Here is a 25342-nt window from a genome sequence, read left to right as displayed (position 1 = left end):
TCACTTGCCACAACTGCTGAAGCTCACGCGCCTAGAGCCTGAGCTCCACAACAGGAGAAGCCACCACAATGAGAAGCCCACGCGCCACAACGAAGAGTAGCCCCCGCTCGCCACAACTAGAGAAAGCCACACGCAGCAGCAAAGACCCAATGCAGCCCCAAAAAGTAAATAAATAAAAAAATTTAAAAAAAAAACAGAAAATGTTAAGAAACACATCATCTTCTTGCCTTCCACCACCTGGTGACAGTCTACTTCAAATATATTTCCCTGAGACATTTTTTTTCACTGCTCAATCAGTCTTCTTATCGCTAGAATAAGGGCAATAACATCTATCTCTGCCCGCTTCACAGAAGTGACAATTCAACAAGATAGCAAGTGCAAAAGACTTGGGAAACTCTAGAACATATGCAAATAATAAGCAATTTCATTTATTATTTGAATGGCAAATGGTTGCCTTGAAAGTTAAATCTGTATGCTTAAACAGAGAGAGCAATTACAACAAACGTTGAGATGTGATTTACTGTCCCTGCTGGCGAGGTGACGGGAAGTGGGCAAAGGAGGAAACCAGAGCATGTGTGTCCTCAGGGGTGCAAGTTTGCTCAGTAGCTGGATTTCTAAGTATTTCAGGCCCTGGGCCTATAATAGGAAAGGCTGGAATAGGAACATTAAATAAAGCCCCATTTTTTTCTTTCCCATTATAATAGAAATCTAAAATATGTATGCGTTTTTAATTATAGTGCAACCTTCTATGTGTGCATCTTCTTAGTTCCAGACACATGTATCATTTCTTGTCTGTTCACCAAGTACCTCTAACCACCTAGAAAGTTAGCTAACAAAAATTATCCCTGCTCTCTGAGTCATAAGATGAGAGCCAGGCTGGCCTCTGGCTATAAGCCTTTGAATCATTTATTTACCTTTCTAGGGAACAGTATTCTCAGCTTTAGAATAGTGTCTATCTGAGGTCTTGGATTTGAGGATCTTGAGATTAAAGGCATAGAAAGAGCTTACGTTAAGAGGGTTTACTCAAACTGGAATTGGAACTGGGCTGGATTCATCAACTCCGTTTCAGATTATTCCTCTTCCTCTTAGTCATTGTAGGTTTCAGGGAAGAAGGCAAAACCATGGAAGTCACTTAAAAGAAGAAGTCCTGTAGAACCCCAGTGAGCATCATATGCATTTAAGGGGCTCTGGACCCAGGGATCTCAAAGGAAATTTGCCTGAATGGAGAGGAACAAACTCACATTTGTTAAGTGCCAACGATGTGCAGGAACTCTACCAGTCCCTTTATATGTTATCATTTTGTCTAATTAACAGGGATTAGGAAGAGTTGAATAATGTCTTTGTTTATTCAGTTTGGCTATAAATTGCCAGTGAATCCAATTTCCCATTGGCTTTCCCGTTGCGTCAGACCATGCCTTTTGTGGTGGCCTGCTCCAGTGATCTCTCCTGGAAGTTTCACTTTTCGCATTCTCAATTTTCACAGCAAATTTGTGTCATCTCAGTCATAATCAGGCTTACTTGAAGGGATGTTGTCAGTTTTGTTCCAAATACATATTTTCTCCCTAAATATGTTGGAATTAAGATAGTGTCATTGTTTCCAGAACCAAATCCAAGTTGGCCACATTTGTGTTTTAAGTCTTCAGATCCCAATTTCTTAATTCCATACATTGGATCCTTGCTGTTTGAGTTTCCATAGGGAGGGAGGCTCAGGGCCTAGGGAAGAAATAGGAGCCTAGCAAGCAGTTAGGCTGGGTCCATGTATCCACCGAAATCCAAAGCAACACGGCGGCTGTCCTTGTGGGCTATTTTTTTTTTTTTTTTGCAGAGTCACTAGAGTACTTGATTGTTTTTTTACTATTTCAGCCGCTCTCTCTATGAGGACAGGTTCTCCTCAACCACAGAAGCCCTTTTCAAACATTACTGAGAAGACTGATAAGAAGAAAAAGCATCCACTGATGGGTTCTCAGAAAGAAAGCATTCGATTTAACTACAGGGCAATACTGCTCTGATTACCACAAGCCCAGCTGACAGCAAGGTTGCCAGGCAGCACTGGCTCTGCCAAGAGTGGTGGTGAAATGAAGCAACCATATGGTTTGTATTACCATTTTTCAGCTTTTTAAGGTTTAGAGAGGAGGATGTGACCAGTGATGATAATTCATTTTAGAATGAATACGTTTTCAATGCAGTGTTTGGTAACTGCTGATTTGTTTTAAATTTTGAAGTCCATAGTCATGTTTTACAATGTGGACAAGATAAAGCACAGGATATGTCAAGATCCTACTCTATGCAAATAACAAAGTCTCTGGCCAAATCCTCTTTCAAAAGAAAAAAAGAAAGAAAGAAAGAGAGAGGAGAGAGAGAGAGGGGGGGGGAGAGAAAGAAAGAAAGAAAGAAAGAAAAGAAAGAAAGAAAGAAAAGAAAGAAAGAAAGAAAGAAAGAAAGAGAAAGAAAGAAAAAAGAAAGAAGTCTCTTCAGCATTTCTAAGCTGCTACTTACAGCCTTTATAAAGATAGTACAGGAAAAAGAAACCAAAGCCAAACAATGAGCTAAATTCTGCCTTCCGTTCACTTACACCATCTTCTTCAAAGTCAGAGTTGATTTTTTTTTTTTAAATGCCTCATGTCAGAACTTGCCACAAACTAATCAATTTGTGTAAGCTTACGTGAAACCATAAAATGCAACTGTTTTAATTTGTCATTTAGGATCTAAATCTTTTAGTTCAAAAGGAGAGAGAGCAATCTGGGATTATTCACACTTTGAATTCTCCTGGGTATTCTTTGAAATATTCTTCTCAGAAAGTCTGAAACACTAAGTTGGAACAAATGATTCACTTCATAGACAAAGTTGCAAAGTCATAGGTTTGCTTGCACTGAGTTTAGTGAAATACCTTATGAACCAAGTCCTTCCTTTATGAGGCACATCCCCTGCCCTGTCAGTGGAGCACATCCAGGTCCACAGAGCATTGCTGCCAGTCTTGTCCCTTAAAGAAATACATTTTTTTAAAGACTCAGATTTCTCAAAATCATTTTAGCAGAATTCAGGTGCCTTTAGAATGCTCTTACCTTCTTATAACATTTAAGAATTCTGAGAAACCCACTAAAACATGGTACTCCTGGAAGCAAGACCTTCCTGTCAGAGGTTATAAAGCAGCAGAAACCAGAAAGAATCTATAGCTGGTGCAGTCATACATTTCTGCAAAGACTTTCCAACGAAGAAAAAATATAACTTGTCAGTCACGATGCCTTGGCCTAAACGAAATGCAGTTTTGCTTAAAGAGACACTGTCAAACATAGTCATTTGGCCTCCAAAATTATGCTTTGCAAAATACTAAATTAGTTTTGTCAAAACATAACCTTGGTTCTCAAAACATTGTCCGAACTTTCAGAGTTCAATACAAGAAGGCAGCATTTATGGTTTCAGTGGACATTGTCCTCTGTATTTATTCTACATAGCATCCATCAAGCCGCCCATCTGTCTGTCCACCCATTCATGCAACAAGCATTATTGAATACTTATTACATGCCAGGCACTGTGCTGGACCCTGGACATGAGGATGAAAAGACACATCCATATCCTCAAGGCAAGTTAGTCCTAGTGAGGAGACAGACATGAATAAATAACTTTGTTATAGTCAAATAAAATAACCACCGTAATAGAAAGGCAGAGCAGACGGGAAGCAAGGGCTGTAATGTTCTATGAATTCAGGAAACTCGGGGAGCTAAGCCGAAGACAGACGATTCTTTTCAGACACCCATTACTATCCGTGGAAGACCTAGCATCTGAAATCACCTTATTTTTTCTCACAAGATACACCAATGATGACATGATCGCAGGGGACACGCCACCGTAGGTATACACATATGGTGTTCCAACCCAGATTTCTAAGAAGAGGGAGCTTTCCTGGAGAGGGTGAAGGTAACGAAGGAGGAAATTTGGCAATTGTTGATTGCAGGGTTGTTTCCACTAGCTGTATCCACGTATTTTTCTCCCCTTTCAAGGAAACATAAGAGGATGCAAACAAGTGAGAATGACCTTATTGTATGGATAATCTAAATTGGATCTAATTTACTTAAAAGCAAATATTTTGAAAACTCTTATACTTAGTTACAACTTATGCGTGACCAATTTCAAATAGATTGTGACTCTTGGGTAGTTTCATTGCAGTTGACAATGACTTGTTCTGAACGCTTGCTGAAGACATTCTCAAAGAGTTTACATTCTTCAAAGGTTAGATAGTTTTTTAATGCATCACTTCAGAAACCAATCATAGAAAATAAATTTGATTTTATAATTTCATTTTTGATGACTCTATCTGTCATCAGCCACATAAACAGTGACAACCAGAACTGCCCTCCTACTTTCCCAACGTTAAGAATGAGAAAGTATGGTTGGGCTCAGCATTTATTTATGGCTGGGAAAGTGCCTTCTCTGCCACACAGCACTTTAGTAAAGCCCCAAAGGGAAATTCAGAAGGCAAACCTGATGGTACTAGGGCAATTCTTCGGAATGCCTTTGAGTTCCAACAGAACATGTCAACAGGGTGTAGCTGAGTAATTTATCCATTAGGCTAGGGGCAGTGGTGGTTGAGGTGGGATATTGCTTATTCTGGAACCTGTAAGCCTAGGTGACATAAAAACTATAAGATATACGGGACAAGGCAATATTCCCTTTATGTCATAGGTTAAAAGGTTGTGTCTGTACCCAGGACAGAACAAACTGTTGCAAAGCCAACTAATGATTTAGAATTTTTCATTTTTATCTTTGCACAGCCCACTCGATGACAATCAACCGAGGGGACAGTTTGCTAATCTTTTTCAGTCACTAAGACTGCAAATTACAAATCCTAGATCAGTGATACCTTCGTCCACTCCTTTTAGTCACTGCAATTCCACTGATATTTCTGCTAAACAGATAAACTGTACTAAAGCTGTCAAGAGGCTTAACAGTTTACTAAATTAAAGGCAGGGAATGAATTTATTGTGAATGTCTTCAAATGTGATTCTTTAAATCTACTTGCCATCTATCTCAGACTTTTCACTGAATGTTGTTGGAGGTTGGCTCTAGTCCTCTTGACACTAAGTCATCAGGGAGCGCGTAGCAGCTCCGCCCACGACCACACTCAGAGCTGAGAAAGTAGCCCCAAGTATTTTGGAGCCCATGTGTGTCCCTAATGCATGCTGCAATACTTTTCTTGGCTACTTTATATGGAGAAGTCCATAATCAGTGTCTATTCATTTAACTTAAATATTTCAAGTGAAGAAAACAACTAACAAACTGAATCTTCTTGGCTATTTAAGTTCATATACCTATGAGTGTTAGTCCACCAACGGACAGTGAATGCTTACCAACCATTATTGCCCCAGTGGAGCCCAGTGAAGACATTTGGACACAAGATGCTATACCTTGTCCCCCTATTCCTTAGCTCGTTCACCTCAGATGGGCATCCCCACATGGAATCCAGCTCTGCCATGGGCACTTCTGATTTGACTCTGCAGCTTGAAAGCTGTGTCCCTTTCTTGTTTCTTAGCTCAGATCCCTTTAGGTTCTGGTTAGGAGCGCTGCCAAGCATCGATCTGAATTAGCCACATTGCCCTCTGCTCTGTCCTCACCCCTCCTCCAGCCCTAGATTTACTCCAGGCTCTTACCTGGCTTTTCTTCTGTGTTGGGGTTTGCCCCGCTTGCCAGTTCATTTCCTCTACCTTTACTTCCCTTGCCTTCCCACACAATGGGATTTACTGCTGACAATAAGCACCTCGGTGTGAATTATTTTATTTGACCCTTTGTTGACTGCTAATACAGACAAACAGGGAAAACTGAGATAAGGGTTTGGGAAACTTTCAAGGTGAAGAAGGGAGAAAGGGGAAGGTAACTTCTGAAGGGGAGGTGGAAAGGCAGAGGCAGCAGAACTTGTGGAGATAAAAGGCAAATTTGACAATCTGTCTTTAACTGATTCGTGCAGCTTTCCAGTGATGGTCACTCTGAACCTGCCAATTTTTGCCTTGTACTATTGTTGTTCCTATGCACATCAGTGTTCGTTCACCTATTCATTCAACCAATTCTCCTTGATCATCAACTCTGGGCCAGTCATATAATATAGGTACTAGGGCTATAGTGGTGAGCAAACTGAACTCTCATAAAGTCTGGTGGAAGAGAGACATGAATCAAATTATCACATGATAAATATGTACATGAGTTGAGGGAGATATATGATACACAGAGAGGTTATAATTGGGGAATTTGACCAGGTCAGGAAAAGTACACCTGGGGAAGTAACAAGGTTGCTGAGATTTAGTGGAAATATAGGACATAACTCAGTGAATATAGAAAGAAATACTTTCACTGGAAAAAAGATTATGAACAAAAGCCCTGTGGTGGAAAGGAGCATGGTGTGTTCAAAGAACTGAAAGAAGGCCTGAATGTCCAGGACGCAAACAGTGGTGTGCTGTGTTACAGATGGGGCTGGAGAGCTGGGAAGCGGCCCTTATAAGCATGTTAAGCATTTTGTTCTTTGTTCTAAGAGCAATGGAAAGTTATCAAATTGTGTAACAATTTGCTACAAAATTAGTGGCTTAAAAAATAATAACCTTGGGCTTCCCTGGTGGCGCAGTGGTTGAAAATCTGCCTGCCAGTGCAGGGGACACGGGTTCGAGCCCTGGTCTGGGAAGATCCCACATGCCGCGGAACAACTGGGCCCGTGAGCCACAATTGCTGAGCCTGTGCGTCTGGAGCCTGTGCTCCGCAACAAGAGAGGCCGCGATAGTGAGAGGCCTGCGCACCGCGATGAAGAGTGGTCCTGCTTGCCACAACTAGAGAAAGCCCTCGCACAGAAACGAAGACCCAACACAGCCATAAGTAAAATAAATAAATAAAATTAAAAAAAAATAATAACCTTGGTGCTTCCTTGGTGGTGCAGTGGTTAAGAATCCGCCTGCCAATGCAGGGGACATGGGTTTGAGCCCTGGTCTGGGAAGATCCCAAGTGCCGCAGAGCAACTAAGCCCGTGTGCCACAACTACTGAGCCTGCCCTCTAGAGCCCATGAACCACAACTACTGAGCCGTGTGCCACAGCTACTGAAACCCATGTGCCTAGAGCCTGTGCTCCGCAACAAGAGAAGCCACCGCAATGAGAAGCCCGCGCACCGCAACAAAAGAATAACCCCCACTCGCCACAACTAGAGAAAGCCCGCGCACAGCAACGAAGACCCAACATAGCCAAAAACTTAAAAAAAAAAAATAATAACCTCTTCGTATTTCACAGTGTCAGTGCATCAGGAATCCAGGAGAGCTTAGCTGGGCAGTTCTGGCTGGAGTTCTCTCATGAAGGTGCAGTCAAGATGTCAGCCAAAGCTTTGCTGTTATCTGGAGTCTTGGCTGGAGCCGAGGGTCAGTTTCCAAAGTGGCTCACCTACATAGCTGGCAAAGCGGTCCTGGTTGTTGGTGATATATCTCAGTTCCTGTTCATGTCTACATCTACAAAGGACTGCTTAAGTATTCATGTGCCATGGCAGCTGTCTTTCCCCAGAGCAAGTGATGAGAGAAAGAGAGAGAGAGCAAGCTATCCTTTGTAAGACCTAGCCTCAGAAGTCACACAGCACTTCTGTCACATTTTTTTGTTAGAAGTAAGTCACTAATTCCTATGAATATTCAAAGGGAGGGGAATTAGTCTCCACCTTTGGAAAGAAATAGCATCAAAGAATTTGGGACATATTTTAAAACCATCAAACCTCTGAAGGGTGTTAAGCAGGAATGGTAACATAATCAGTTTTGCTTTTCAAAAATGTTATTCTGAATGGAAAACACCTTAAATAGGGCCAGTGTCAGTTAATAGATATTAGAGGGATCCAGGTGTGAATTGCTGGTATGGTGGAGTAGGGTACTGGTGAAGATGAAGAGAAATGAAAGGGTCAAGATACATTTAGAAGGTAAAATGAGTCTTAAGAGATCAGTGGGACTTGGCAGTTGAAGGAGAGTGGGTATTACAGATTCCTATGGGAGGAGTATAATTCCCTGTCCCATTGATGCTAGGCTAGGCCATGTGATTCGCTTTGGCCAATGAGGTGTCAGCAGATGTGACAGTAGCAGATGCTTGAAATGTGTGGTGTGGCTTTCCTTTTATGCTCTTTCCTTTGGCTTTGAAAAGAACATGCTTTAGATAGAAACTGGTTCATGGAGGGATTAGCAGACCTGCACCCAATCCAAAGTTTGAGGCCAAGCCCAGTTGACCCTGGCCTATATCAAATGAGCCTGATTTACAGATACATGAACAAGAAAAAAAGTACTTATTTTTATAAGTCACTAAAATGTCAAGATTTTTAGTTGTTGTTACACAGCATTGTTTTGGTAATAGCTGACTGATACAAGGGCCTAGGATCTAATAATAAAGAACAATATTCTTTAAAGTCCTTATTGGACCGCATGTGTTTTAAGAGCAGTATTTATGTCTGATACATGATTATATTAGCTAAACCTAGCATAAAGTCATGGTCAAATATCTGGTGACTGCATGCATGGATCACAATCTAATTTAAGAATGGCTGTTTATCTATCACAAATGTCTATGTCACGCACATATGATCTTATAATAACTCTTCCAAGGAGTGTTTCCTCAGATAACAGGAGGGTCCACCAATCCAATCAACAATTGCATCCTTTCCTTTTCCCTGAGTACATTTTTATGACATGTTGTAAAGAAATGCTTGAGAAAATGGACTCTATGTACATACTGTGTTAATATTTTAGACTATAGTTTATTGTTGTTGTTAAAGAAGATTTCAAGAGAACAAATTTTAAAATAAAAAAAGAAGTTATTAATGGCAATAAACAGGCCTGTAAATAGTGTGCCAATGGAGTGACAGCAGTCAAAGTGGCTCTTTGGCTACTAACGTTGTCATAAAAGCTTTGATTAGTTATGGGGTAATTGTGAGAGACGATGAATTAGACTCAAAGAAAGAAAAATAATTTCTCTAGTTTAGCAGCTGTGGAATCTTTTGGTAATTGCTGTAATATTCCTCGTCGGTAAACTTAAAGCTTGCTCTTTTATGTCACTGTAGAATGCTTGATCTAAAATATATATTTTAACTTTATCTTATTTATAACTTTCTTCTTCAATGTAACTCTAAATTATAGTTGAGAAAAACAACACTTGGATTTACATGTTACTTCTGTTAAAAAGATAGGAAAACTCTATAGGAAAAGCCCCAAGGAGGCTACATTTAAAATATTTGATGCTGACGGCTTGGGTTATTAAAGTGTGATTCCCCTCCACCCACAGGTACCCATCTTAAATGTCCATAAAAATTGTGTGCCTGTGTGCACACAGGGCAAGTGTAGTTGTTCATTGTTTACGGGGACATGTGAAATTATACCTTGCCTAGTTTGATCGCGGTGTGGAATTTTAAAATATAAACATGATCAAAAAGAAGAGTGGCTTCAAAAACGAGAAACAACAACATTCCATTCTCCCAGAACATTTTTCAGTCTCGCAGTCAGACAGCGGCCCCCCACTCCCTTCTCCCAGCAGTCACTATAAACAACATCCCATTCCCCACACCAACCCCCGCCTGAAAGTAAAGGGCACCATCAATTCTGAGAAAGAAATTGCCAAAATAACAAAACTTATTGGAGTGAATAATTCCTCACAGAAACTGCCAATCAGCTACAGACACAAATCTGCCTTCCTTATCCCTCACCCCTCCCCTCAGCTAGGGAAAACAACCTAAACCCTTGGGAGAAGCTTTTCAGCCAAACCTTTCAGCCAAAGGATAAAACAAACGACACTGCCATCTTGGAATATTTTGCTTGTACTGCCCTTTCTCCTTCTTTATTACACAAATCTGCGTGTGTGTGTGTGTGTGTGTGTGTGTGTGTGTGTTGTGTTGTTTTGCATTTTCATTTTGCTCAGGGGTCAAAAAAGTTATTATTTTAACTGAAAATATCCCACGAACATGGTTAAAAAAGCAAACAGCACAGAAATGAATAAAATAAAAATTAAAAGACTCCCTCTCCACATTCCCCACCCCTTTTCCCAGTTGATTTAAACTTCCAAGCAGCAGAAGTTCGGTGAGGGGAGGATGGTGTATGTGCACGTGTGAAGGGCAAGGGGTGGGATGTGGGAGGGAGAGTCTTGATATTGTCCTATTTTTAACTGAAGAAAAAAAATATGTATCACACGAATATACACTCCTCCCTTCATCTCCCCTCCACCAAAAAAAAAAAAAAAAAAAAAACCCAAAAAAACCTCCAAACAAATGAAAAACCGAAACCTCTGCTGTTTAGAAGTCTAAGAGAATTGCTGGTTAAAGGTCTTTCAGATTAAGCTCATTCCAAAGACATTTCCAGTATAACCAAACAATGAGAAACACTGGTATCCAGCCAGCCACAGCCCCTGCCACCTCTGATTTAGTGCAATTTGATGATGATTAACTCAAAGAGAAGATGGAGATGGGTTCATGGAATGGGAAAACAAACAACCGCAAATTCCCCTCCATTTATTTATATTTAAACTGTCTTATTTTTATCTGTTATTTTACATAATAAAGTCATGTGCATTTAGGATGATTTTCTTGGTAAGGAAAATTCTCTTAGGCCTTGCATTTTCTTCTTAATTATAAAGGGTTGTGGAATGTTTTCTAAGAACAGGAATTCTTCCTCATAGAGTTATTTTTCCCAGAATATTAGGAGGGTCTCTACTAGGTAAGCAATGATGTCAGTGCAAATGTTTTCCTACTCGCCTCTCCCATCCAAGTTGGCTTAATATCCTTTAGTTCTACTACTTGACTGTTTTTAAAACAGATTGAAAAATTTGCTCACCAAGAGAACAATGATTAACTAAATCTGTAAAGTGCCATTTTACTTGCTATCAATAGCTTAAAAGAAAATCTAAATCCGTGACTAATCGCCTGGGAGAAACTACTTGCTTAGAGGAGCCTTTTAGACCAAAGTATTATTATGAAATTTTTAGTGTTTTTTCTACCTTCCCCATGTCATTCTACATTAAACAAACAAACAAACAAACAAAAACTTACTCTATTAATAATGAAGAAATGTATTTCCAGGCTTTATTTTCTTTTTAACTACATACTTGAGTTTCTGTAGTCAGTTTCTCCTCTGAGTATCTATTCCTGGATTTGCCATGAGACAGAGTAGAGTGCTGGTTAAGAGCATGGGCCCCGGGAACAGCCCATCCTGACTCAAGACCTTACTAGCCATAGGCTTAGATCAATTTTCCTAATCTCTCTATACCTCAGTTTTCTCAACTGTAAAATGGGGGTAAATTTACAATTATAATGTGAACTTGATAGGGTTGTTGTAAAATTGAAAGAGTAAAAGTAAGTGAAGCCCTTAATATAGTTTTATCCCACAACGAGCCTCAATGAGAGAGAGTTTAAAAAATAAGATACAAAACAAAACTTTAAACTTTGCCAAAGTCCCCAAAGTCAAAAAAAAAAAGAAAAAGAAAAAGAAAAAAAAATTGCCAAACTGTGTGATGTTGGATAAATAAAGCTTAAATTATTTCTGCAGATCATCCTATGTCTCAAATTCTATGATGTGGAATATGAAAGTGTGTATTAATTCAATCTGTTCTGACAGCCAGGAAGTAACTGAAGATGTGGGGATGCCCATGGCAGCATGGCAGTATGCTGGTCTAAGAATGTGAAAGAAAAAGTCAAGAGAAGTTATGTAGATCATAGAGAGATTATACTGAATGGCCTAGGGAAAAATACGTATTCACTATTGTATTACTGATTGGATGGCACCTAGAAAATGACTAGTATTTCCACACTGGAGCTTACACATTGCTGCATATAGAGGTAAGAGATAGAATTCATGACCAAAGAGATTACTAACTACTTATTGATCTGCAAAAGTGTAAAACTCCAGTGACCAAGTGTACATATCAATGTTATAGACTATATCCATATCAGTTCCATATCATATGAATTTTGTCTAGATTGGGACATTCATTCACTACATAGAGAGTCAATGTATATCTCTTTATTTGCTATGAGCCAAGCCTAGTAGCCCAACTCTCAAGGCCATTGAGATCAACTGATAATTCTAATAGAGTACTTTGGGGTATTATGGGGGCCCTTGAGGGACATCTACCACTCTTGGTGGGGTGGTGGTGGTGGCTGGTATCACAGCTAGGAAATGACATATGAGATAATTCTAAAAAGAGGAGTAAGGGTCAATAGAGAGAAAAAGGGGAGAGGAGAGAGGTAGTGGAGAGGACAAGATGAGCAAAGATGCAGAGGTGATTGATTGGTTGGTAGCTGGAGATGAATCTAAGGTCAAAGGAGGGATTTTTAGTGAATGTGAAGAATGGAGGAATATATGCAGGTTGGAGAAAGTCAGAATAGAGAGAAAAATTACAGGTAGAAGAAAAGGGGGGCAAGTTCTCAGGGGAGGTGATGGTGGCCTTTATTTTTTTATTTAAAAAAACTTTTTTAATTGAAGTATAGATGATTTATAATGTTGTGTTAGTTTCTGGTATACAGCAAAGTGATTCAGAGATATATATATATATGTATATTTATATTATTTTTCATATTCTTTCCTACTATAGTTTACTACAAGATATTGACTATAGTTCCCTGTGATCTACAGTAGGTCCCTGTTCTTTGTCTATTTTGTATATAGTCATTTGTATCATGGGGACGTTAACTGAAGGAAGAACACCCCACACTCTGGGGCTAGAGGAAAGGTCAGATGTGGGGACAAACTCTGATAAATAGTATCATTTCACTGTTTAGAAAATGGATTTTTCTTTGAACACAAGGGTAAACAAGTATTTGTTTACTTAGAATTTTCCTGAATGCAAAAGAAGTAGTGAAAAAAGAAAACAGGGAAATGAATTTTATAGTTAAATACTGGTTAATTCTCTGTTTGGACGATATTAACTTCAAATTAGTTTTCCTGTTTCATCCATCCTGCAGAAGGATTTGTGTGTCAGTGGGCAGAAAACATTTTACATTTTTTATAAAATTCTAGGTGGTTTAAAAGCTGTATACACAAGGCAGGGGCATTCTTCATATTATGAAATATTTGATTTCCTGTGAGGTTAACATTTTTCATATTTTTATTTCCCTCTTTTATGAATTGTCAGTTTTGTCATCTGAAAGAAGGCTTTTAATGAAACACCTTCAAGCTAAAAAATAAAAAGTCTAGGATCAAGAGAATTTAAGATGCTCTGATCTAGGGTGGATGAAATGGGAAAGCAGGAAAAAATAACCAAGACAGAAAAAGATGCATGGAAATATAGACTCTCATATATGAAAGGGACTGCAGTTGTTCCTGGTCTAGTCAATATCAAATGAATGAATCTGATGTGCAATTTCCCTTTGGAGTACTTATCTAGCATTGGTTTGATCACTTCTAGAGAGAGGAAGCTGTTTCCTTTAGAAGCTGTTCATTCCATTTTGAGTAAACTCTGATCCCCCCAAGTTGTGAAGGGGTCAAAATTATTAATATACAATATGAATAGCTAGTACTTATAGAGGGCTTCTTATGTGCCAGGTATAGTTCTAAATGTCTTACGTGTATTAAAATCATTTAATGCTCAGAGTCATCTTAGGAAGTTGTTATCATTATCTTCATTTTACAGAGAGGCTAGATAAATTTTTCAACATCACACAATTAGTAAGTAGTAGAGCAGGACATAGGACCCCTAAATTCTAGCTCTGGAGCCCAGGCTCTTAATCATATCAGTGTTCTTCCTTTCACTGCACGAATGTTCTAAGGTTTTCCTCACCCCTTGGTCGGTCAAGAAGATTCAAGTGTTGCCCACTCAGTTTGTTCCCCTTCTTTGACCTACATGGACAGATTTGCTATTGCCAGACTATTTGTTTAGACTTTTGTGATGCAGAATTGGGAAGAGTAAGGAAAAGAATGAAAAGCAAATGGGCTAGGGGAAGACATTTCTGGGAAATGTGGTAAAAAAAAACAACATAATATGATAAAAGTGTTGGAGGGAAAATGGAAATTTCAAGAAGTATCACTAGAGATTATACATTTCATGGCATACAAGAAATGCAAGGGAGGAAACAATTATTCTTATGTTACTTTTTCATTAGCTGGACTATGTCTCTTGATTACTACACCATTCTAACACTGGGCTATATAGAGTGTGAATTTAACAGGATTACATATACTTCTCTATAATCCAAATCTTCTCGTTAAATTCTAGAGCCATCTGTTTCAGAGATGGCCTTTCAAGTATTTAAGGATGCTTATCCCATTTCCCTTAACTTTTCTTTTTTTCTTAGTTAAACATTTCTAAATCTAAGAAATCAGTTATTTCTTTTTTCCTTAAAAAAGAAACCAGCTTATTGATGTATAATTGACACATAACAAACTAAACATATTTAAAGTGTACAGTTGGATTAGTTTTCTCATATGTGTATACCCACAAACTATCGCCACAGTCAAGATAGTGGAGCTATCCATCACCCTCAGTTTGTTAGCCTTACCTTCCCACTTCCTTCTACCCTTTCCCAATCCCCAGGGGAACATGATTTACTTTTTATCACTGTAGATTAGTTTGTATTTTCCAGAGTTTCGTATAAGCAGAATCATACAGGATCTATCCATGTTGTTGGGTATACCAGTAGTTTATTCTTTTGTATTGCTGAATAATATTCCATTGTGTGGATATTCCTCAATATATTTATTCATTCACCTGTTGATAGATAATTTGGGCTTTTACCAGTTTTTGGATATTACAAATAAAGCTGTTATGAACATTTGTGTGCATATCTCTTTGTGTAGATGTAAGATTTAAGTTTTCTTGGGTAAATAACTAGGATTGAGATAATTGGATCATATGATAGATATACATTTAACTTAAAAAAAAAAACCTGCCAAACTATTTTCCAAAGTTATTGATTGCACCATTAAAAAATCTAACTGGCAGTTTATGAGAGTTCTACTTCCTCTACATCCTTACGACCCTTGTTTAGATTAGTCTTTGGTCATTATAAAGATGTTTAGTGGTATTTTATTATAGTTTTAATTGGCATTTCCCTAATAACTAATAACATTGAGAATTTTTTCATGTGCTTATTAACCATTTTGTATTATCTTCTTTGCTGAATATCAGTTCCAATCTTTTGCCCATCTTTTGAAATTGGGTTGTTTATTTTGTGCATCCTTTTTCTTTTCTGGATACAATTTCTTTGTCAAGCACATCATTTGAAAATATTTTCTCTCAGTCTGTGGCTTGTCTTTTCATTCTTTTTACAGTGTCTTTTGAAAGCAATTTTTAATTTTAATGTAGTCCAATTTATCAATTATTTATTTTATGGATCATGTTTTTTTGTATTGTATATATGAAATCTTTGCCTAACTCAAGTTCACAAAGAAATTCTGCTATGATTTCTTCTAAAAGTTTTATACTTTTATAGTTTACATTTAGATCTATAATTAAGTTTGAATTAATTTTTATATATGCCTTTAGATAAGATGCAAGTTCATACATTTTGCATATGGTTATTTAACTATTCCAGCACAATTTGTTGAAAGAACATCCTTTTATTACTGACTCGCCTTTGCAACTTGATTAAAAATCAATTATATATATATATATATATATATATATATATATATACCTCTATTTCTTTATTCTATTTCACTGATTTCTTGGTCTGCCTTTTTTTTTTTTTTTGATCTGTCTTTTCATGGCCATCATATCATCTTGATTACTGTGGTTTTATAATGTCTTTAAATCAGGTAGAATTAGTTTTCCAACTTTATTTTACATTTTCTAAATTGTCTTGACTATTCTAGGTTCTTTGCATTTTCATATGAATTTTGGAATTAGCTTGTTGATATTGACAAAACAGCCTGCTGGGATTTTGATTGGGATTGCATTGCGTCTGTAGATCAATTTGAGGAAAACTGACACGTTAATGGACAATTGCTATTTTCCATCTACTTAAGTCTTCTTCAGTTTCTTTTAGCAATGTTTTGTAGATATTCACATAGCAGTCTTGCACATTTATTGTCAGATTTACTCCTAAGAAATTTGTATTTTTAAGTTATTTTAAGTGGTACTTTAAAATTTTCAATTTCCAGTTGTTCTTTGCCAGTATGTAGAATCACAATTGATTTTTTATGCAACCTTGATAAACTCACTACTAGCAGCTTTTTTGTAGGTTCCAAGGGATTTTTTTACACAATCACATTGAAATAAAGAGGCAATTTATTTCTTCCTTTCCAATATGCTACCTTTTATTTCTTTTTCGGTCCTACTTGCGCTAGCTAGAAACTTCAGTACAATGTTAAATAGATGTGATCAGTTCAGACATTATTGTATTTTTTTGGCTCATAATATTCAGTCTTTCGTCATTAAGTATGATGTTAGCTATAGGTTTTCATAGATGCCTTTTGTCAAGTTGAAAAGTTCCCTTCTGTTCTTAGTTTGCTGAAAGTTTTTATCAGAAATGTACACTGGATTTCGTCAAATATTTTTTCTGCTTCTATTGAGATGATCATATGGTTTTTCTTTTCCAGTATGTTAAAATGATAAATTGATTGATTTTCAAACGTTAAACCAAAGTTATTTAACAACATTGCTTTCTTGGAATAAACCCTACTCTTCCATGATGTATTATCCTTTTTATATATTGTTAGATTTGATTTGCTAAATTTTTAAAAATAATTTTTGCATTTTTGTTCATGGGATATATTGGTAGAGAGCTTTCTGGTCTTAATGTGTTTGTCTGCTTTTGGTTTCAGGCTAATGATAGCCTCACAGATTGAAATTAGAAGAATCCCTCCCCATTAATTTTGTGGAAAAGTTTGTGTAGAATTGTTATTATTTCTTCCTTAAATTTTGGAAGCATTCTCCAGTGAAGCCATGTGGGCATGGGATTTTCTTTGTTAGAAGGTTTTTAATTACAAATTCATTTTCTTTAATAAATAAATGTAGTATTATTCAGATTACCTACTCCTCAGTGAGCTTTAGTCATTTACATCTTTCAAGAAATTAGTCAGTTTCATCTTTTGTTGACTTTATTAGTGCAAATTTCATAATATTTTCTTATTTTCCTTTTATTATTCATAGAATCTGCAGTGATGTAACTTCTAGCATTTCTCATATTGGTAGTTTGTGTCTCCTCTCATTTTTCTGATCAGGCTAATGGTTAATCACTTTTATAGATTTTCTTTAAGAACAATTCCTTTGTCTATTCATTTTATGTTTTCTAAATTTCACTGAATTCTTTTGTGAACCTTATTATTTATTTTCTTCTGTCTACTTTGGGTTTAATTTCCTCTTCTTTTTCTAGTTCAGGGATAAGCAAACTTTTTATGCAAAAGACCAGATGGCAATACATTAGGCTTTGTGAGCTATCCAGTTTCTGTCCAGCTACTTAACTCTGACATTGTAGCATGTATGCTGCCATAGAATGTAAAGAAATGAACATGGCTGTGCTCCAATAAAACTTTATTTTACAAAAATGGTCTTGATTTGGCCCAAGGGCCATAGTCTGCTAAGCCCTGTTTTGTTTTCTTATGGTTGAAACTGAGTTGATTGCTTTGAAACCTTATTTTCTAATATAGGCATTTACTGCTATAAAATTTCCTCATAAAAACTGTTTTAATAGAATTTTACAAATTTTGGTATGTTGAAATTTTTTTTTTCTTCTGTAACTGTGGTCTGCGTTTAATTTTCAAACTGTAGCAAATGTTTCACAGATGCAATGACAATTGTAGGGTTCTTTTGATAAGATATGCTTAATTTTTCTTTTCACTTAGTTTAAAATACTTTCTAAGTTGTCTTTGAATTCTTCTTTGACCTATGGGTTTTGTAGAAGTTTGTTAGTTTCCAGAGATCTTTGTTATTGATTTCTAATTTAATTCCTCAGCAAACACACTTTGTAAGACCTAAATACTTTTAAATTTATTAAGATTTGTTTTATGGCCCAGAATACGGTCTATTTTTGATAAAGATTCCATTATTCCTAGGATGTGCCCTTAGAATGTGTATTCTACTGTTGTTTGGAGGAGTGTTACAGTGTCAATTTGGTTGATAGTGCTGTTCAAATATACTATGTCCTAGATAATTTTCTGTCTACTTGTTCTATCAAATATTTAGAGAGGTGAATTTAAACTTCCAACTGTAATTGTGAATTTATCTATTTCTCCTTGCAGTTCTATTTGATTTTGCTTCATGTATTTTGAAGCTCTCTTATTAGATGCCTGAATGTTTAGCATTGTTATACCCTCTGGATGAATTGACTCCTATACCATTATGAAATGATTATTTTTATCCCTAGATATATTCTTTGATTTGATATCTATTTTATCTGATAGTAATATAGCCACTTCAGCTTTCTTTTTGATTAGTGTTACCATAGTATACCCTTTTTCATTCTTTTATTTATAACTTATTTATGCCTTTATACTTAAAGGATGTTTCTTGTAGGTAGCATATGATTAGCTTTTTGGGGGGCACAAGCTGACAATCTGTACCTTTTAACTAGGGTGTTAAGGCCATTTACTTTTAATATAATTATTGAAATGGTTGGGTTTAAGGCTAGCTTGTTGTTTTTTATATTATCATCTATTCTTTCTCTTTTTTGCTTTCTTTTGTATTAAAATTAATCATTAAAAATATTCAATTATCTCCATTGGCTTATTAATTATGAGTGTTGTTTTGTTAGTTGTTTCTTAATGGTTTATATTATACAATTTAACTTATTGAAGTCTATCTTTAAGGGATTTTATACCATTTTATAAATAATATAAGTACCTCAAATAGTATACTTCCATTTCTCTCCCCCTGACCTTTGTGCTATTGTTGTTACATTTTTTACTCTTACAAGTGTTTTAACTTTATAGTACATTGTTATTATTTTGTTTAAACTGTAAATTTTCTTTTAAAGAAATTTAAATACTAAGAAAAAATAATCAGGTATATTTATCTATGTAGTTGCCATTCCTGGTGTTCTTCATTCTTTTGTGTAGATTCATACTTCCATCTAGTATACTTTTCTTTCTGCCTAAAGGACTTCCTTTAGCGTTTTTGTTTGTTTGTTTGTTTGTTTTTTGTAATGTGGGTCTGCTGGTAATGAGTGCTTTCAGTTTTTGTATGTCTGAAAAAAGTCTGTCTATCACTATTGCTTTTTAAAGCTTTTTTTTTTTTTGCTAGATGTCGTATTCAAGGTTAACAGTTTTTTCTTTCAGTAATTTAAAGATGTTGCTCAACTATTTTCTTGCTTACATTATTTCTAATGATAACTCTGTCAATGTAACCTTTATTCTAGACATACATAGCATGCCCTTTTTTCTTAGCTGCTTTTAAGAGTTTCCCTTTATCATTTGTTTTGAATAATTTGATTGTTATGTGCCTTGGTGTAATTTTCTTTGTGTTTCTTTTGCTTGGGATTTCTTGAGCTTCTTGGATCTGTGAATTTATTGTTTTTATCAAGTTTTAAATATTTTTGCCTTTATATCTTCAAATATCTTTATCTGCCTCCTCCTTTGGGGACTTCAATTACATGTAAACTGGGCCACTTGTAATTATTCCACAGTTAACTGATATTCTTTTTATTAAAAAATTTTTTTTCTCTCTGTGCTTCATTTTGGGAAGTTTCTATTGCTATTTCAACACCAATCTTATCCATTATACTTTTATCTGAGACATTATTATTCTCATCTCTTAAAATTTGATTATGCCCATACATAATTTTTTAACATATTGAATGTATTTATAATGACTTTTGATATCCTTGTCTGCTAATTCTAACTCTGCATCAGTTCTGAGTCTGTTTCAATGAACTTTCCTCCTGTTTTGTCATATTTTCCTTCTTTGCATATCTGGTAGTCTTTGATTGAATGCCAGACATTGTTAATTTTACCTTCTTGGGTGCTGGACACTTTTCTATTCCTAGAAATATTCTTGAGTTTTCTTCTGGGATGCAACTAAGTAATGTGAAAACAGTTTGCATCTTTTTGATCTTCCTTTTAAGATCTGTTAGCTAGTACATGCTACTAGCATTTACTCGGAGGCTAATTATTCCCTATTGCTGAGGAAAGACTTTCTGAATTTACCTATATCCCATGAACTGTAAGATTTTCTAGTCTGGTTTGTGGGACAAGTCACTATTCTCAGCCCACTGTGAGCACTGGGAACTGTTTGCTCTAATCCTTTCAGATGGTTTTCTCCCCCAGCATCAAGTAATTTCCTCCCATGAGTGCAGCATAAGAACACATTGCTTTTCATCAGTCTCATTATGCTGTGGCTTGTCAATGCGCATGCACAGAAGTAAAATACCCAAATATTCCTTACTTGTGTAGTTATAAGCTATGCTTCTTAACTTGTGTTTGTGCAATTGTTATATCTTATATTTCTAGTTGCTGGATTTTAATTTCTTTTAAAATTTAACTTCACTTGATTTGATTTCAACCAAGACTTGCTAATTCACAGTAGAAGAACAGATTTTAGGAGGTACCTAGAATCAAGGGCTGGAGGAAGGAGTAGAGAGAAAATCAGATTTTTAGGAATATACCTTAGGAAAGAGCAATCCTGCAGGATCTGAAACAAAGACCTAGAGTCCCGATTCTAAAAGCGAAGTGATGAAAAAGAATTGCTAGGAAGACTCACTGATGGTTTGAACCTGTGCCAGGAGGATTGCATAAATGCAAAGATTGTAGTTGAGATTTTCTACATTTTATGTATGATAACTATCTCAGTGTTATTCAACTGAACTAACATTTATTTGTATTTTTGAAGCTACTGTTTACGGTGGTTGGCAGGAGACAAAATTAAAGGAATATGTTATACTGGTAAAAAGGGAGTAGAGAAATGATAAAATCCAGGTAGATTGTCTTAATGTAAGTAGTGCTATTCTTTTCATTAATCTGCATAATATAAATGCAGACTTGACCTGTGAACAAACAATATAAAGTAGGGACTTATCTAAGCGGCAGATGTAGGTCTTTATTGAGGATGTTTGGTGATTTGAAGGCAAGCATTTTACCTCTTTGGGAGAGGCATATCAGTTTTTATTATAGCGACCTCTGAGTGAGCCAGGTTTAGGCAGTAAGGTGGATGCAGTGCTCTAGATTTCAGTAGAGGCCAGAGCACTCTTTTAACAAACAAACAACAAAAAAGTTTTTTTCTTTCCCTTGAATGTTGTCCCATTCCTCTTCATTTTTGCTTTTTAATCACTTCTTATAATTTTTGTTTCTTCATTTCTGTGCCCAATATTTTTAGTGCTTTATAGCTCTTCTTTATTTCTCTGTCTTTTTCTTTAAAAATGTTTTTTAACAATGTTTTATCACCTGTGCTATCCACTTCCTTCAAATAACATTCTATTTTTCACCCTTATAGACGATGCTTCCATGGGAGCAGAGAGGATTTTGGACAGGCAGAAGAAGAAGGACTAGGCCATGAACAATCTGCTTTTTCTGAAGCAAACAATACGCGTTGCATGGAATGGGGAGACGTTTCTGTAGTGGTCGGTTAGGCCTAATCATGATGGGGCCATTGAAGAGAATAGTAAACAGGAGGTGGGAGAAAAAAGCTGTGCCTGCTACAGAGTAGTTTCCCCTTCTTACTCATGCAGCAGAAATATGAGACCACAGTTGATAACTCAGTGACCTTATATTTTGAGTCATGGTTTCCCCCCATCTTTGGGAATTTTCCTTCCCACATACTCACAGCAAACTTCTCCCACCCTTCTCTGTGAGCTAAGTAAGTGGCAAACATATAGTATTCTCACCCAATACAGAATCTAACAGAACTTCAATTCGACAGACATTTATTGAACACCTACTATGCTGTAAGGAATGGTTGAGTGTAAAGTTGTGCAAGCTATGGTCTTTACTTTTGAGGAAACTTAATGCTGATAAGCACATAAAAACCATACTGAAGTTGGCAAAGATAAAATACAAAAATAAGGATCATAAGAGAGGAATAAAGTGGGAGGCAAGAGGAGTGAGAAGTTATTTCTTGCTATAAGATAGAGGGAGGCTTCATGGAGGAGCTGGAATTTCATCTGGATTCTAAATAGTGACGAATCACAGAGAAAAGAAAATGCAAAAATACTTTCACATTTGTAAAGTGAGTGATGGGAAGACATGGAATTGAAAGGACATTTCAGGTGCACATGTGAAGCATGCTGGTGTCCACTAGGCAGGCTGGACTTTGTTCTGTAGGCAAAAGGCAGTCATCGATGGACTTTAAATAGGCATGATGACATGAGGTAATTTGCACATGGATAACTCCATCGGTAGCTGCATAAGGATAGACTAGAGAGAGTGGAGGCAGGGAGACCAGTCACGAAAAGAGAGAAGGAATAAGATCCAATTCTTAGTGAGGTCCAGTAGAGCACACAGGAAGCTAGGTGGTCTGACATAGAATCCTGGACTTACAAGCCATGACCTGTGAGGAAGTTTCCTATGTTCTCTATGCTTCGGTTTCCTCCGCTGTAAATCAAGGATCAGAATAATAGTTATTTTATAGGGTTGTAAAGACTAAATGAATTAGTATGTGTAAAGCCCTTAGATCCATGTCTAGCCAATAGTAAACACTCAACAATGTGATAAACTATGAGTAAGACAGTGGTAAGAAGAGACAAGAAGGAATGGGTTTGAAAGTTATTGTACTCTATTATTATGGCCTTGTTCATATTGGTGTTATTTTCCATTATTTGCCTATTATACATAGTTCTGTCATTTAGTAAGCAAAGCAAGAAGTCAAATTGTTGCCCTAGCACTCATTATATTTTATTTATTTTTTGTGACTGCTTTCTTCTAGAATATGTCTCAGACTTTGAGATAATACGTGAGGTCACACTTGATATATGTTAGTTTTAAAAAGGAGCTTGAACATGTAGTAGGGCAACTTGAACTATGTGGTCAGAGTTAGCTGTAACTGATGTTTTATCATCTATATCTGTCTGTCTATCTATCTCTCTATCTACCTATCATCTATCTACCTATAAGACATAAGTATATTTATTTATTTATACTTTTTTACATTGCACCTGACCTATGAGAAGTTAAAGACCCTAAGAGCCTTTGCAGATATAGCCATGTAACTTCTTAACCTCTTCAAGGCAGAGAAAACTACATTGATTAAAGTCTAGAATGATAATGCCAGCAATCCCTGCACTGCTTTTTCCCTCCCTTCTGCTCTACCTCCACTGTTGAAATCATTGCCGCCGAGAAGAGGGAGCTCCTCTCCTAGGGATGTCATGTGGAAGCAGTGAGAGGGGCTGGAGAAGGCCGTCTCCAGTTGCCCTGTGTGCTGCTTTGGGTCCCCTCCTCTGGGACCTTGGGAAAAGGCACAAGGCAAAACGAGACTGACACGAGAAAACCAAGGGGCAGCTCTCTTTGTTCGAGACCAGGAAAAGAGGAAAATAGGGGAAGATAAGCAATTCTCCTTTACTGTCTCCTGTGCATTCTGTCTGAAGTAGACTTATCTATGGTCTAGACCACACTGGAAATGTGAAGATCATGATAAGAGAGACATCTGCAGTCAACATCTAACTGTAAAATGTTTATCTTGATCTACTTTGGGTTTTAATAATAATCTGGGACCTAAGAAAGGAACCATAGGAAGGTGTCAGTGGCATGGAAAAATAGCCAAAGCTCCTCTAAGGGAAGAACAGGAAAGTGGGGTGCTCTTGTGGCTCGTGGCTCCTCAGCTCTTTCTCTGGGTGCCCTTTGACCTTCCTGTTTCAAGGCCCGCACTCAGCACTAGACACCTGCCTGTCTCCTTTCCCACCTCTGACTGAGGGCAAAGTTGAAGAAGAGACCTGCCTTAGTTCCCACCCTGGAAACACTCTTGACTCAGATGAGTCCATGGCAGAGGCAAAGCAATTATGGGATTTCAGATTTGCCTCTGATGCCATCTCCTCAACTCTGCCTGGAGGGCTTATGCAGCTCAGAAAGAGATGAACTCTGGGGCTTCCCTGGTGGCGCAGTGGTTAAGAATCCACCTGCTAATGCAGGGGACACGGGTTCGAGCCCTGGTCCGGGAAGATCCCACATAAAAAAAAAAAAATTAAAAAAAAAAAAATTAAAAAAAAAAAAAGAAAGAGATGAACTCACATGCAGCCTTTCAAAATAAACAGAGGAATATTTACTGGCAGGAAAATTTGTTCACGAGATGCTAAGTGCAAAAGCATATAATAAACATTGTGTAAGGTATGATCTCTACTTGTGAGCCAAACCAAATTAACCATACATATCACACATATGCAACGAGAGGTTTAACCATGGCTGCCTCTGGTGGGGAGGAAATACAGGGTTTGCTATATATAAATATGCGTGTGTGTGTGTGTGTATCTTTTTCTGCCTAAGAATGAAAGTCATTTTTAGTTTTCAAAATAAGAAAGACACGAACCCCAAGTTCCACAGCAGCTAAGTGGTGGCATCTCCACAGATACCCCTTAGAGGCTGGTTTACATAAATGTGAAGATATCTGGGAGATCACGCAGTCCTCCTTTCCCTCTTGCTTTCCGTTGTGGGCTCTTCGTTCTTTGCACAGAAAGCATGGAGTAGCAATTGCCTCCTTCCCTAGCAGGCATCCTCAAATGTGGATGACTGAATGGTCCGGGGAAGGAGAGGTTGAGGAGATCTTTCCCCACACTTCCACGTGCCAATCAGCTTCCTGCACAGATCACCCCTCCCCCAGCTTCCTGGCAACGTCCCTTTAGCTGGAAGAGAAAAATGGGCTGGATTCCCACCACTTGGAGAAATATCCCATTCCCTACCAAGCTGCCCGTGATCTCAGTGGACGTACTGAGTGAGAGCCGTGGTGGGGTGGGGGGGTTACATGCTGGAAGAACCTGTTCTCAGTATGTGTCAAGTCTTTCCTAACCACGTTCAGTCAATACAGTCACAAGGTTAGGTCAGCTTCCAGGCTTTTCCCTTCCTTGGCTTTCTCTGACCAGTGGCCTGTGGATTTGCTGTGTTAACTTTTTTCTTCACAAAGCTGACTTTTAAACTGGCAACCAAAGTAACAGTTACGCTTACACAAGAGAAGGTGAGGAAACTTCAGGCTGGTTCCTGTGTTTGTTCATCAACTGACATTATTTGGGTGCCTTCTGAAGAAGGAAAGAAACAGGCCACAGTAGAGTCTAAATCACAGTGACAAGGAGCTGGTCAAAGCCTGAAAATCCTAAGTGGGGTTGAATGAAGTGTGGGAAACTCTTTCTAGAATTTCACTGATTAACCATTGATAAAATAACAGAAGTCTATTTTTCCCCTCTCAGGGCCTCTTTTATTCACAATCTGAATGTGAAAAGTAAGAAACCCAACTTACCTAAGCTTTACACTGTGCTAATTGTGTGCGAGCTGCTGTCATTTGAGAGTGTAGCCTCGAATCTCT

Source organism: Balaenoptera acutorostrata, chromosome 14, assembly GCF_949987535.1.
Source record: "Balaenoptera acutorostrata chromosome 14, mBalAcu1.1, whole genome shotgun sequence".
Lineage (NCBI taxonomy): Eukaryota > Metazoa > Chordata > Mammalia > Artiodactyla > Balaenopteridae > Balaenoptera > Balaenoptera acutorostrata.
Note: the sequence above shows the minus strand (reverse complement) of the source record.